At 37.6% G+C, this 15,211-nt stretch overlaps 1 protein-coding gene across 24 annotated transcripts in view; it reads right to left on the bottom strand.

Moving 5' to 3' along the window:
• MAP2 (microtubule associated protein 2) overlaps positions 1-15,211 on the bottom strand; it is a 290,837-nt gene that overhangs the window by 91,229 nt on the left and 184,397 nt on the right. The gene's annotated exons all lie outside the window — the stretch shown is intronic.

Below are 15,211 nucleotides of genomic sequence, written 5' to 3'. Positions count from 1 at the left end.
TTCTACATTTAAATAATTAAAATAAAAAATTAATTAAAATTAATAACTAAAAGAAAAACATAACCTTTTCTTTTAACAAAATGGCTTATAAAGTGTCTGTATTTTCTGTATCATCTGCCTATTTACATCCATTTGTTGTAAGATGGGGAATGATAAAAATATTAGGTTTTATACCATTTTGAAATAAATTTACCTTATTTCCTTTCTTTCCTTTTTTTTTTTTTTAAAAGATTTTATTTATTTATTTGACAGACAGAGATCACAAGTAGGCAGAGAGGCAGGCAGAGAGAGAGGAGGAAGCAGGTTCTCCAAGGAGCAGAGAACCCGATGCGGGGTTTGATCCCAGGACCCTGGGATCATGACCTGAGCTGAAGGCAGAGGCTTTAATCCACTGAGCCACCCAGGCACCCTCCTTTCTTTCTTTCAAAAAGATTTTATTTATTTATTTGACAGCGAAAGAAAGTGAGAGAGCATAAGCAGGGAGAATGGCAGAGGGAGAGGGAGAGGCAGGCTCCCAACTGAGCAGGGAGCCTGATGTGGGGTTCAATCCCAGGACCCTGGGATTGACCTGAGATCATGACCTCAGCCAAAGGCAGATGCTGACTGTGCCACCTAGGCTCCCCTACCTTTCTTGATTTCAGTTTATTGTCCATTTATTGTCCATTCAGCTAATACCTCTGTAGAGCTCTTTTTCATTGAACTATATAGTGTTAGATAATGTTTTACTTGATTTTTGATGTTTAATATAAGACAGAATTATTATTGCTTTTTTTTTTTGAGATATTACAGCAGGTTACAGAGACACACAAGTCTGGTCAGGTCTGCATTCATCTGATCAGATATTCAAACAAAAAAAGGAACAATATTGAGAAAAAGTCAGAGCCCACATGACCGAAGAACTAGGTTTTTCCTTGAGAGGCACTGTTTATAATAAACTATTTTAATGAGTATTTATTGAGCTTTCATCTAATTTTCAGATAGTTATCAATCACCAACTGTTTTACTATGCTTTCTGGTATCTTACTCAATCAACATTTATTGAATACCAGCTTTATACTAGAATCCTATTAGGCATTTGGAATACAATAGTGATTAAGATAGGGATTCTGACCACAAGCAGTTCACACTATAATCAGGAAGACAGATATGGGTGGAAAATGTAGGTTACAAGATAACACCGTAAATGCAGTGAGAGAGGACATAGCAGGTGCTACATGAATATAAACTTTCTGAGTCATATGTATTTAAAAGGAAAAAAAAATGGAAGAAGGCAAAATATTTGCATTACATGCATTTTAAAATGTGTTGACCATCTATATTCATGGAAAGCCCCACATCTAGTTAATATTAATTTTCTTCTAGAGAAAAGTAAACTATGAGTCACATAAGACTAAAGTATGAGTCATAAACAGCAGATAAATTTCTCCTTTCTTTTTTTTTTTTTCTTTCTCTTGGTTTTCAGGCAGCCCATGTGCTAGGTCGTGCTAGGCCACCACTGCCTGTGATGGTGACTCAGGGGAACTATAAGTTGAAAATAGCTTGTTCACCATCAGTTGAGTTGGGCATCATTTGGAATTCCTTCATAACTCAAGTCTGATCCAATTGTCTTTATATACTGTTTGACTTCTTTCTCTGAGCAGACCTATCTTTGTGTACCCTGGAGTGAACTCAAGAAATCAGCTCCATTTTTATTGCTTGTTATTTGTATTCTGTCAAACTTCTGGAGTGGTATGATGTGACAAAAATTTGTTAAATCCTCTAGGACTGAAATGTATGTAATTTGTCTATGTTTATGAGGAGGTAAAAAATGGAGATGGAAAAAATATTCAAGTCAACAAATATCCACAATGATAAATCTTTCTAAAAAGACAATATATTCCAGTCTTATATGTGAAGGTCTTAATGTAGCCACAGATGTGGCAATATTTTATGATGGGTCCGTACATGAAACATTTGGATATAAAAACTGACTTATCATAGCAAATCAGGCATACAGCAAACTTAACATTGGCCAAGAGTAAATAAAAACATGATTAGGAATGTAAAAAATGTTAAATTAATTTAAAAAAATAAACACATTTCTGGGAAAGTCATAAAATTCTTGAAGTATATTAATTTTTTAATATACTCATCGTGCTTACTTTTAATTTAAATCTAATACATTTTTAACATGATAAAGGTTGGGAACTTTATGTTTTTTTAGTGGCAGTAGGAGGAGAGACATGAGGACAAATAGGGTTGCTGAGAAATCTCTGGACAGGTTAGAGGTGTTATTGCTGATAACATCTCTGTAAAAGAAAAGGTTACTATGGACTTCTCACCTTCCTGGGTTTCCAGATGACCTGAGGCAGGAAGAGCATGACAGCAGTAAATCTGCTTCATTTAGGTAGGTTCTGTCTGAGCTTTCCTTTGGCACTTTGTAACTTTTAGATTTTTGATATGTAAGTCTCAGAAGTCACCTGAATATTTTTATAGAAATAATGAATAGGAAAATCTGAAGAATCTTCCTGTCTCTGTCAGTGTTAATCTCTAAACTATTTTTTTGAAATTCTTTTCAATTTTCTGCTGAAGAGCTAGGGTACCAGAAGTAAATATATAGACTAAGAAATGGCTTCTCAACAATGGGAAAGCATATGGACTATTTCATGGTCTTTTTAAAGGCTCTATATAGAGCCTTTGGTTCAAAACAAGGAAAGAAAATCACAAAATCTACTTAAGGTTCTCAAAATGCTTAAGCATTGATAAGTAAAACAAAAAATGTTTTTCTTACGATTTTTCTTTTTCTTTCTTTATGAAAGCCTATAAAGAATACAGTGTACGATTACCAAAGAGAAATGTTAGGATATAGCATCAGATTAGAGGATGTGGGTATAAGACTTTCAGAGAATGGCTCACAGATCTCCATTAGGCCAATGAGGAGGTAGTAGCAGACCACTCATCTACAATAAGGACCAGTTTCATTTATTTATTTATTTATTTTAAAGATTCATTTATTTGATAGAGAGAGAGAGAAAGGGTGCAGAAGAGGGATTGAGGGAAAGGGAAAGAGACTCTCAAGCAGACTCCCCACTAAGCACAGAGCCTGATATGGGACTTGACATTCCCTTGATCTCATTATTCTGAGATTATGATCTGAGCCAAAAGCAAGAGTTGGATGCTTAACCAACTGAGCCACCCAGGTAACGTGACAGTTTATGCTCTTAATCCCGAATGAGACTTGAAAAATGTGTGACAGAAATAGATGGAAAAAGCAATCATTTTTACCCAACAAAGTATGGGACCAAAAGATCTGCTTTGATTTTTTTTCAAAATTTGTTATTTTAGTTAAAATAGGAGGTGAATCAAAGAGAGGAAATTCTCCAAATTTAAGTTAGGAATTTCAGAGTTGAGTTATGTAAAAATATGAACTCAAGATGAAATCGAGAAACTCAGTGGTACAAAAATGCTCTAGGTAATAGCTTTTCTCAAGAACAAGAAAATGGTTGTTAAACAATTATTCTTTAACTTGACATGAGATCCATATTTCCAGTAGACATTTTAGCTGAGAATTTCTAAGTAGCAGGTTTTAATTTCATCTTTTTAGCCCTTTTTCTTTGTTTTAACTTAAAAATAAATTAGAATTAAATGTTACAACTAAAATTATATCCCATGTCTGGCTTTGTGATCTGAGACAAAAGGAAACAAACATTTCAGTTAAACATAAATGTTTTCTCGGTAAACTCAGGATAATACAAATTATGAGACAAAGTCACATATCTTTTGGGAAACCATAGACCTGAAAAGTAAAGACACCAACATTTCTCAGGAAAAAAATAAAAGTATTTTCAGGAATACTTTACAAATAAGACAGAGACTACCTCCTTCATCCTTATCTATAAGAAAATAAAAAGTGAGCCAAGTATCTTAAGCATGATCTGTAAAAGAAAGAAATACAAGATCAGAAAATTTTCTCCTCTGATGGTGAAATTTAATGATATGTATTGAACACCTATTGTGTCACAGGTATGGTTCTAGATGCTGAGGATATGCAAATATTATCAAGACTTACTTTTGGGGGTGCCTGGGTAGCTCAATGGGTTAAGCCTCTGCCTTTAGCTCAGGTTGTGATCTCAGGGTCCTGGGATTGAGCCCCACATCAGGTAGGGAGCCTGCTTCCCACTCTCTTTGCCTGCTTCTCTGCCTACTTGTGATCTCTCTCTCTTTCTTTCTGTTAAATAAATAAATAAAATCTTGGGGCGCCTGGGTGGCTCTGTGGGTTAAGCCGCTGCCTTCGGCTCAGGTCATGATCTCAGGGTCCTGGGATCGAGTCCCGCATCGGGCTCTCTGCTCAGCAGGGAGTCTGCTTCCTCCTCTCTCTCTCTCTACCTGCCTCTCTGCCTACTTGTGATCTCTCTCTGTCAAATAAATAAATAAAATCTTAAAAATAAATAAATAAATAAATAAATAAATAAATAAAATCTTAAAAAAAAAAAACCTCAATTTTGGCCTTCAGGAGCTACTGAGGGAAACTAACACGTCCCATGTGACACGTGACAATATGACAAATGCTTTAATCGAGGTGTAAAAGGAGTTAAGGGAAGTTCCCAAGAAATCAGAAATTCATGGGAGACTTCAGAATGGCAAACTTGCTTTCAGTGTTGAGGGGTATTCATGGTGACAAGGGCACAATTCTACACAGGAAAACAATGATGCAAAGGTGCAATGAGGGAGCTGGAAATGTGCTGGAAAACATCAAGGAAGTTTCGGAATGCCAGAAATAAGGGTAGTGGAAGATGCTGCCAAGAGAGGTAAGCATCTAGACGATGAGATATCCATTGTCAGGCTGTGCAGTGTAACTTCTGTCATTATTAATGGCATACCACTGAGAAGCTTTGAACGATGCTGATAAGACAAGCCAGAGAAAGGGTGGCAGAAGGTCATGATCAAAACCAGGAAAAGTAGAAAGATGGCCAATAATGTAATAATTAATGAGTGAGCAATTAAGAGTTTGAATGAAGGGAGCAGTGGGATTGGAAATGGGGAAAGATACACGATATTTATATTGACACACAGGAAGGTCTCTCAAAATGCCACAGGTCACACAAAATTCCTATCCTCTTGATAGTTACATTTTAATGAGGTGATCATACAGTAACCCAAACCCTAATTAAAATGTAAAATGTAATATTTCATATAAGTATATTAATGTTATTTTTCTGTTAAATTACTAAATTTAACCTTTAGAGTATTTAATATAAACTTGAACATGAGAAGAAGATAGCAAGGCAAGAGAAAAGCACTATTTTGAATAGGATGGTCAGAGAAGCATCTCCCAGGAGGTAAGCTCCAAGAAAATGCAAATGCTATTCAGGGTGCTTTTTAAGACAAAGTTTCCTTTAGAATTCTTAGGTTCCATGAGCATGCGGAGAAAGGGGAACCTCCTACACTGTTGGGGGGAATGCAAGCTGGTGCAGCCACTCTGGAAAACAGTATGGAGTTTTCTCAAAAAGTTGAAAATAGAGCTATCTTACAACCCAGCAACTATGCTACTGGGTATTTACCCCAAAGATACAAAAGTAGTGATCCGAAGGGGCAGGTACACCCCAATGTTTATAGCAGCAATGTCCATAATAGCCAAACTATGGAAAGAGCCTAGATGTCCATCCACAGATGAATGGATAAAGAAGATGTGGTACATATATACAACGGAATACTATGCAGCCATCAAAAAGGAAATCTTGCCATTTGCAACGACATAGATGGAACTAGAGGCTATTATGCTGAGCAAAATAAGTCAATCAGAGAAAGACAATTATCATATGACATCACTGATATGAGGAACTTGAGAAACAAGACAGAGGATCATAGGGGAAGGAAGGGAAAAATGAAACAAGATGAAACCAGAAAGGGAGACAAACCATAAAAGACTCTTAATCTCACAAAACAAACTCAGGGTTGCTGGGTGGGGGGAGGGATAGGGTGGCTGGGTGATGGACACTGGGGAGGGTATGTGCTATGGTGAGTGCTATGAACTGTGTAAGGCTGATGAATCACGGACCTGTACCCCTGAAACAAATAACACATTTAAGTTAATTAAAAAAAAAAAAAAAAGAGGAATTCTTCCAAAAACAAGAGCAACTTTGATTGTAATCCGAAATTAGTTAACTGTAAACTAGTTGCTACCAGTATTTGCAGTGCGAATTAGTTAATGCTGAAAAGGAAATAAGTACTAAAAACAAGAATGTATACACATTGTTTCCCAGTGGCAAGAACTTTCTAGTATCACAGCAGTCTGTTCTGGAAAAAGGTCTTTTTCATTGTTCTGGTCATTTGCTCTTTATTTAGGATTGATTACAACTGGATTTTTCCTAGAGCTCTGTTCACAATGTTTTCAAATGACTCAAGCTTTGGCACCCCCCTCACTAAAGTCTTTGCTTTGGTGAATTCTAAATTTTTCTTACAGAAACCGCAACTGTCTTACACTCAGACTGCCTTCTGTAGTAATTACCAAGCACATGGTACAATTGGAGTCCTTGACACTCATTAAAAAAAAAAAAAAAAAAAAAAAAAAAAAAAGTGCAGGGGGTGGGTAAGAGAAAAAGTAAAAAAAAAAAAAAAATCACAAGCAATTAGGAGGTTTAAGTAAATCATTCCACTACTCAGGAAAAAAGATCTAACAGAAACACAGAAGGAATCAGCCTCTGGGTTCAGCCATGCTGCATTTTTGTTCATCATTTCCCATTCTTCCCACACAAGCTGAAACCTCAGATTTCCTTTCTTTCTATGCTTATAGAAAAGGCCAGTTTTATTAGGGTTTTTTCATTTAAACATGCTCTCTGATGCCATGAGAACTTGATTAAATTGCTAGCTATTCCTCAAAGGGGAAAAGAAGTTTTAACCTTCCAGGAGAAAAGTGATCATACTTTTACTGCAATGCAGTATTTTAACATATCCAAGCATTCCACAGGCACAGGAAACTGAAATTCCATGACAGAATTATTTAGCAGATAAATTGACTTTATAGAACATCTAGCAGATAGAATGGCTTTTATACAACACTGTGGCATGATATTCCATTCATAAAAAAATAGATGCACTGCTACCCTACATATAAATAGCAATATTTACTCCAAATAAATAAATGAAACAAATACAAAATGTACTGTGAGGCTTATTGTATGATCATTTGTGAGTTCATCAAACCAAGAATTCTTTAAAATGTTTGCAAAAGTACAAACTGTGGGTATTTTTCCCTCAGTATTTTACCTTTACTTATTTTTCTTTAAAAGGGACTATCCTTCTTTGCTTCAAAATGAGTTTTGAGTGTCCCAGTCATGTCTTTTTTCTTTTTTAAAGATTTTATTTATTTATTTGACAGGCAGAGAGATTACGAATTGGCAGAGAGGCAGGCAGAGAGAGGGGGGGTGGAAGCAGGCTCCCTGCTAAGCAGAGAGCCTGCTGCAGGACTCGATCCCAGGACCCTGAGACCATGACCCGAGCTGAAGGCAGAGGCTTAAGCCACTGAACCACCCAGATGCCCCTAGTCATGTCTTTTTATAATGAATTTTAGAAATTCATTAAAGTACAAGCATTTATTTTATTCGCCAATGAAGCTTCTTCATCTATTAATTAATCAATTGATTCACTTTGAAAGAAGTTATTGAAAAGGATGTCTGGGTGGCTCGGTTGATTAAGCGTCTGCCTTTAGCTCAGATCATGATCCCAGGGTCCCAGGATCGAGTCCTACATCGGGCTCTCTCCTCAGTAGCAAGTCTGCTTTTCTCTCTGACCCTCCCTCCTCTCATGCTCTCTCACTCTGTCTCCCTAAAATAAATAAATAATTTTTTTAAAAAGAAATTATTAAAAAAAAATAGGAGCAGTATTGGGCACTATGCTTTTTTTTTCACCATTATCCTCTTGGATACAATGCTTAGTTCTATAAGGAAGGTTTTTAAAAATATCTTATTTGTGTAGTGCTGTAAAAATTAACTTTGATGGGGCGCCTGGGTGGCTCAGTGGGTTAAGCTGCTGCCTTCGGCTCAGGTCATGATCTCAGGGTCCTGGGATCGAGTCCCGCATCGGGCTCTCTGCTCAGCAGGGAGTCTGCTTCCCTCTCTTTCTCTCTGCCTGCCTCTCCATCTACTTGTGATTTCTCTCTGTCAAATAGATAAATAAAATCTTTAAAAAAAAATTAACTTTGATGAACTAATATATCAAATGCATTTACTATTTAAACATGGTATTGAGATTATGATTCACAGTTTTGTTTCTATGGTATGATTAGCATCTATTCTCACCAGGGTTTGAGTTACTTGACCCAAATATTCAAATGCATTTATACTGGAGACAGATTTTTCCTTTGGTTTCACAGAGACTGCTAGCAATACATCAGAATCTCTTCTTCTTCCTGAGCACATAGCAGGAGTATATTTCTTATCTATCCTTACAGTTAGGTGTGGTCATACGATTCAGATCTAACCAATGGAAGTTTGGCTCTTCTACACTCCCTTGTGCTCCCCCTTGGTCTTTGCCCCCCTACCAGATGGATGGCGACAATGACAAAGTAAAACCATAAATGGAACAATCCCTTTGTCTGAAAGGAATCCCAAACATCTTTATCCCTGGTTGACTATGGGAAGGATAGACAGGCTCCCAACCCAAACACCCAGGCAGGACTATTAACTGAGCAAGAAATAACGTGATAATATATTTCTGCATCTATTTGTTTTAGTAATTAGCCATCCTAACTAACATACTTGGTTTAGAGCAATGTGTGGTAAGATTAGGAAGAAAAAAAAAAAAAGGATGAGACTAAATAGATGTAATATAGTTCAATGAAACTCCATTTATGGCCTGCATTGCAAGTCCTGATAGCAACTGGGATAGTTTGTGGGTGTTGGAATGGAGGAAGCAGGAGGGCAAACTTGAGCAAGGAGCATTTCCTGCTCTTCCGCAATCACCTTCCTCATGCCTCACCACTTTCTTGTGTGAATGGAGCCAAGAGGGCCCAACCTTTCCCTTGGTCATCTTGTAGCATCTGTCTTCCAGCCAAGATAGAGACAGAATTTGCTACCACTTACAGATAATCTCAGGACAGTTTCGTGTTTGACAAGGACAAAGTGGAAACTCTGTTTTTCCTGAAGATGGTAGAACAGAGAAGCGTTGACACAACCTCTACTTTGGTCTCCTGTCTTTTCACCCTACTTCACTGGCTTCACCTTTCCTTAGAGGGGTACCTGGCCCCCATTTTGGTTGATATTAGTCTGTTTGCCTTTCAACATAGCTTTTCTTGTTTCCTCCAAAGCTTTGTTTCCTAAACTGTCTCCTTGGGGACTCAGGGTGTTCGCCATCTCCTCTCGTTTCTTTCTGACTATAAACCTACTGTTGTTAGCGATCACACACAAAAGAAATGACAATAAAACCCATTTGTAAATCTGCGACCTAGGGCTATAGTCTGTATCTTTTCCCCCTCCTTGATCTCTCATTTATCGGCCACATCCTCCTTCAATCATTTTTTAGTCATTATTTACTCATTATTGTTATTAACTATTAACAGCAATTTATTAAAATATTATTTTGTTTCCAATCTGATTACATGGTCCTGGAAGCACAAATATGACAAAGGACAACACTTTTGCCTTGGAGGGCTTCTCAGAACTGGAGAGGAAGTCAGAGATGGAAACAATTACACACCAAGATGATTTTTTCTGTAACTCTCCCACCACTCCCCCCCAAATTTTATTTATTTAAGAGAGAACACGAGAGAGAGCATGCACAGAAAGAGAGGAAGAGGGAGAAGCAGACTGCTGATCCTACGACTCTGAGATCATGTCCTGAGCTAAAGGCAGACACTTAACCGATGGAGTCACCCAGGCATCCCCCTTTTTTGTAGTTTAGATACACTTAAAGAGCACTGGAAGTCCCTTCTTCCTCAAAGGCACCTTAATATCATTTTTTGGGGGGAAGAGCGGGAGAAGGAATGACATGTGGATTGAAAACACATACCTTTTCTTCTTTAGACAAGGGGGCAGTAGGTATTTAGCAAGAGTTACAGAAATAACAAAGACAAGAGCAATGTGAGAGAAACACGGCTTACCAAGAGAAAGAAGTTAAAGAAGAAACAAGTTTCCTGCCATGGTTAGAATGAAGGACAGGCGACTGAGCAGGACAGAGGGATTGGAGATTGTCCAGAAATGGCTGCTTGGAGCCCAGTTCTGAAGGGTCTTTACTGAGTTGGCTACTTTATATTATAGGAAAATTTTAAGTAGGAAAAATAAATGATCTGATGTATATGGAAAAAAAAGGTCATGTGGAGAGGCGGGTTGTAAAAGTATCAGGAAAAGGGCAACTCATCAAAGGGCACTGAACAGCTCAGGAAAGGTACTGGAGGCCAGGTGGAGGGAACAAGGGTGTCCAGCCCTTGGATTATGAGGTACTTCAGTAACCACAACATTTTCCTTCATCTGCTTAAGCAGAAAAGTAGATTTCCATTGGTTTCAGCTCCTTTTCCAAATTGACAGAGACAAGGTTACTGCCAGTGGTCAAGAATGTTCTGTAGGTGAATATCCCACAAGATTTGACTCTTAACTCCTTCCACAGGAAGCCTCTTTCTTTAAGTGACTCACACTCATGGGCAACAGAATAACTAAATGCATACTGACCATTCTTTCAGAGTCCAAGCATTAGAAAAAGTGCCATCAGCACCCAATTGTTATCTTTTCCTATCTCCATTTGGCCAAACTGTTAAAAGGCAAGGCTTACTAACAGCACCATCCTGACAAGAACTACAGCCTTCTGTGGCAGGTGGTGCCCACCTCTGCCTACGGAATTGCAGCCCAAACAGTCTGCTCGGAATTGCCGAGGAATCAGTAGAATGTGCTTATGACTCAGCCCGTTAAGTAGGAGGACTGTTATTGTTATTTTAACTCCTGCTAGAGTATGTGGGCAATTCTCCCTTTCTCTGTCTCTGGTTAACCATGAAATGTCTTTCTTGAAAACCTCACCCCTGGAATAGGTTCTTGCTCAGTAAGAGCCAGAACAATTTAGGGTCTGGGTATAACCGCCAGCTGACAGTACAGATGAGCAGAGGCTTTCATTAAGGAAACATCGGATATCCTAATTTACCAATACAGTTTATTTTTGGAATGCTTAATCTGCCTTTAAAATTATTCACACAGAGGGCCACGGGCCAGAGCCGAGTGCTGATGAGATAGTAATCAGCATAAGCCAAGATACTTATTTTCAGAGACGATGGTGAAAATACCAAGTTTTCCTTCTCTTTTCCCCACTGTTGAGGTTATTGTGGTCTGACGGTTTGTCTCTCTCTTGCCAAGTGTTCTCAACAATGTAAACACTCGTCAAGTGCTGCTCCTAAGGAGCATTGTGAAAATAAGAGAAAAAAAAAAGTGAGCCTATTTTACAGAAAATTGTGTTAAAATTCACCCATCGATGAGTGAAAAGATAAACATCTATTCTGAAGATAAAGCAAAATCTAAGTAATACCAGGTTGTAGCAAGTCTTTTTTTTTTAAGGTTTTATTTATTTGTTTATTTGTTTATTTATTGTGAAAGGAGGGAGGGGCATAGAAAAAGAAAGAGAGGATCCTTCAGCAGGCTCCCGGCAGAACACAGAGCCTGAGGAGGGGCGAGACCTCACAACCCCGAGATCATGACTTGACCTGCAATCAAGAGTAGGGCGCGTAACCAACAGAGCAACCCAGGTTACCCACGTTGCAACAAGTCTTGATATTGTTCTTTAGACAGAGGATGGATGGTAATTATAAAATAAGTATTTTCTGTTTCTGAGATGGATTTCTCATTTCTACCCAGCTGATTCGTGCATAATTTGTCTCTGTGGTTTTGATACTATAAATTAAGATTCAAGATTATGTATCAGTAGAATAAAGTTTTATTTTTTTTAAAGGTTTTATTTATTTATTTGACACAGAGAGAGAGAGAGAGTAGGCACAAGTAGGCAGGCAGAGAGAGGGGGAAGCAGGCTCCCTGCTGAGCAGAGAGCCCAATGCCGGGCTTGATCCCAGAACTCTGAGATCGTGACCTGAACCGAAGGCAGAGGCTTAATCCACTGAGCCACCAAGTGCCCCAGAATAAAGTTTTATCATAATGCTATAAAATCATGTGTCAAAATCGTGCATGAAAGTTCCTCAGCATTCCAGAAGCAACTCTATTATGACAAACTGAAAGAATCTTTAAAAATGCAACAACCACCACTGATGTTCACTGAAGACATCATGTCTTTTCCACAGTAACCCTTGCATACCTAGTCAGTCCTTTAGCAAGTGAGGGTCCTCCAAGACGGAGACACTGTTCTAGACCCAGCTGAGAACATCACACAGTCTCAGTCCTCAGTTGGGGGGAAGGATGTTGAGATGATGTCGGGCAAGGACAAGACGTCAGCTTATATTCACCTTGTTGGCCATGGTAGGAGGGTGGGTTTTATACTGAATATTATGGGCAGCCCTGGGTGGATTCTGAGCAAAAGAATTACATCAATTGATTAAGATTTATAAAAGATCACATTCTGTGACCAACAGACCATAGCAGAGCAAGCTTGGGCACAGGAGGCTATTGCAGTGGTCAAGATGAAAGTGGCCTTACAAGTAGAGATAACGAGAAATGATCACGTTCTAGACAGGAACCAGCTTGGTACCATTATTATCTGCTATGAGGCTTAAGGGTATAAAAATAAAATATACCTCTAGTAGGTAGTAGAGGCTGAAAATCAACCAATTGTCAGGGTTGTTCATCTCACTGTTATGTTTACATGGAACTTTTGTGTCAAAGAGATGTTATTACATGAAGTAGTAAGACTCTTAAACTTCAGATACATATACCAAGCTCTACATTTAGAATTACATATATTAGGTTTGAAATATTCAATTATAAATTTATAGAACAATTAGCAATAACAGCAAATGATTACAAAGATTATGTTATTTACAAAGCATTTTTACTCTTCTTATCCCATTCACTTTAATCTAGTTGGCATGGTTGGGGGACCAGACAGGTAATTATTTGGTAAACAATGTTAAATTGTTTAGCATAGCAAAAATTAAATAGTCACTTTCATGATATTACTGAAGGAGTCTTTGCCATTTCTAAATAGCCTGTTTTCTCTCTCTGCATAGATATTATGTCTTCCCTGCCTGCTTGCTCGCTCTTTTTTTCTTTCCTTCTCGCTCTCTCTCTTTCAATTTACTTGAGAGAGAGAAAAAACAAGGATGAGTTGGGGGGGGCAGAGGGAGAGGGAGAAGCAGACTCCCCGCTGCACAGGGATCCCAATGCAGGTCAAATCCCAGGATCCGGAGATCATGACCTGAGCTGAAGGCAGGCACCTCTTCTTTTAAAGATTTCTTTATTTTTTATTTGAGAGAGAAGAGAGAGGACAAGGAGGGGGAATGGGCAGAGAGAGAGGGAATCTCAAGCGGATTACCCACTGATCCTGGAGCCCAGAGCAGGACTTGATCTCATAACAATAAGCTCATGACCTGAGCTGAAATCAAAAGTCAGGCGCTTAACTGACTGAGCCACCTAGGTGCCTCTCATCCTTGCTTTTCTAAAATCAGTCCCTTCAAGTCACATAAAAGGATCCCAGTAAATATTAGTGGAATAAATGAAATTGCTATTTCTGTGTCCAATAGGTTAGGTAGTTTTTCTTGATTCTCTTTCTCTAGAAAGTATAGTTTTGGAATCCAAGAGAAATAAGTTTGAATCTAGCTCTGCAATCACCATATGATCTTGTAAGCTGCCTGACGTATATGGGCCTTGATTTCCCCATCTGCAAATTTGCTGCACTTCTGGCCTGGGAGGCTTACACAGTCTTGCATTTACTCAGATATACCCACCAAAGGCTAGTTTATCTCTACTTTCTTCACCAACTGAGCCAGAGTAATTGTCTACTCCCTTAAGAAAAGAAGTTATGAAAGATTCTCTATCTATAGATCTTACTAATGCATATTGACATTTCATAATTTTACCTTAAACAAATGCTAGAATTAACTATACTGTTAGAGAAAATCAGGGAAAATCGTTTAAGTTTCCCTCATGATTTTTGAAGGAAATATGAGCAATTAACATGGACCAAATGAGAGTGTTTTTAAGTACCTTTTAAATTTCGAAGGCAGTATTCGCACTGCATTTGGGAATAGTCAGTATTTCACCCATGGGTAAATAAAACAGATTTCAATTATTGTATTATGGCAAAAACAGTTAAAAAAAAAAAAACAACCCAGGAATCCAATTAGTTAGCAAGATCCTTATTGTCAGTAAAAGATACGTTTTCTAATAGGAAAAAAACTAAAACATAAACAGACTAAAACATAAACATACTATGGCATAGTAGCACATATTAAGAACTTTGGATTTCTTATACACAAATGACAAAGATGCATTGAAAGCCACGGTTAAACCACTTTGGCATTAAATCTTCAAAATGCTAAAAATTATTTGGAAGCAGCAATTAACAATACCAAGTACCAAATGACTGAAATGTTAGGATGAATAAACTTTATGACAAAAGGAGTCAACCAGATCTTCATGTATCAATATGGCTGAATCTCTCAATATGATGTTGGGTGAAGGCAAAAGAAAGTCTCAGGATGGTACTGGTTAGGTAAGCTTTCAAAATGTAAATTACTATACAGCCTATTGTTTCACATACACCATCAAAATATTCGAACACACATAGGAAGGTTATATCATCTTCAGGATTGTAAAACCTTTCAGAAAGAAAGGAAAAGAAGCAAGAGAACTTTCATTTTCTCGAGGATGACTTATTTCATCAGAAAAGATCTGAACAAAGTTTAATATTAGCATTTGTTTAATCTTATCTGGCTGATGTTTCAGTATTTATTATAATATTTCTATATTTTTCTTTGAAAATTTTGTGAAGTTTCTAACTTAAAAATAAGGTGATAAAGAAATAATGAAATAATAAAGTAAAGCAGATATTGCTGTGGCCAGTTTAAGATCGCATATTCAGTTCTTCTAGTAGAAAGAATTAAATTAAAATACATTCTTCATTTCGTAGAATAAAAAGTCATTCATTTGTATTCTTTCTGTCCCATTATTCTGCTTTAACATAGGAATTTTGAGTTTAAAGTAGGATGTAAAATAAAAGAAAAAGTTCTGTTTGTAAACTGTGCTAACCTATATATATTCTTTTATTTATTCATGCAACAATTGTAAAGTAACAAGTACCAAACACAAAATAA

The sequence above is a fragment of the Mustela putorius genome, unplaced genomic scaffold (assembly GCF_011764305.1).
Source record: "Mustela putorius furo isolate JIRA1106 unplaced genomic scaffold, ASM1176430v1.1 tig00000275_pilon_pilon_pilon, whole genome shotgun sequence".
NCBI lineage: Eukaryota > Metazoa > Chordata > Mammalia > Carnivora > Mustelidae > Mustela > Mustela putorius.
Note: the sequence above shows the minus strand (reverse complement) of the source record. Positions and strands in the feature narration are given on the sequence as shown.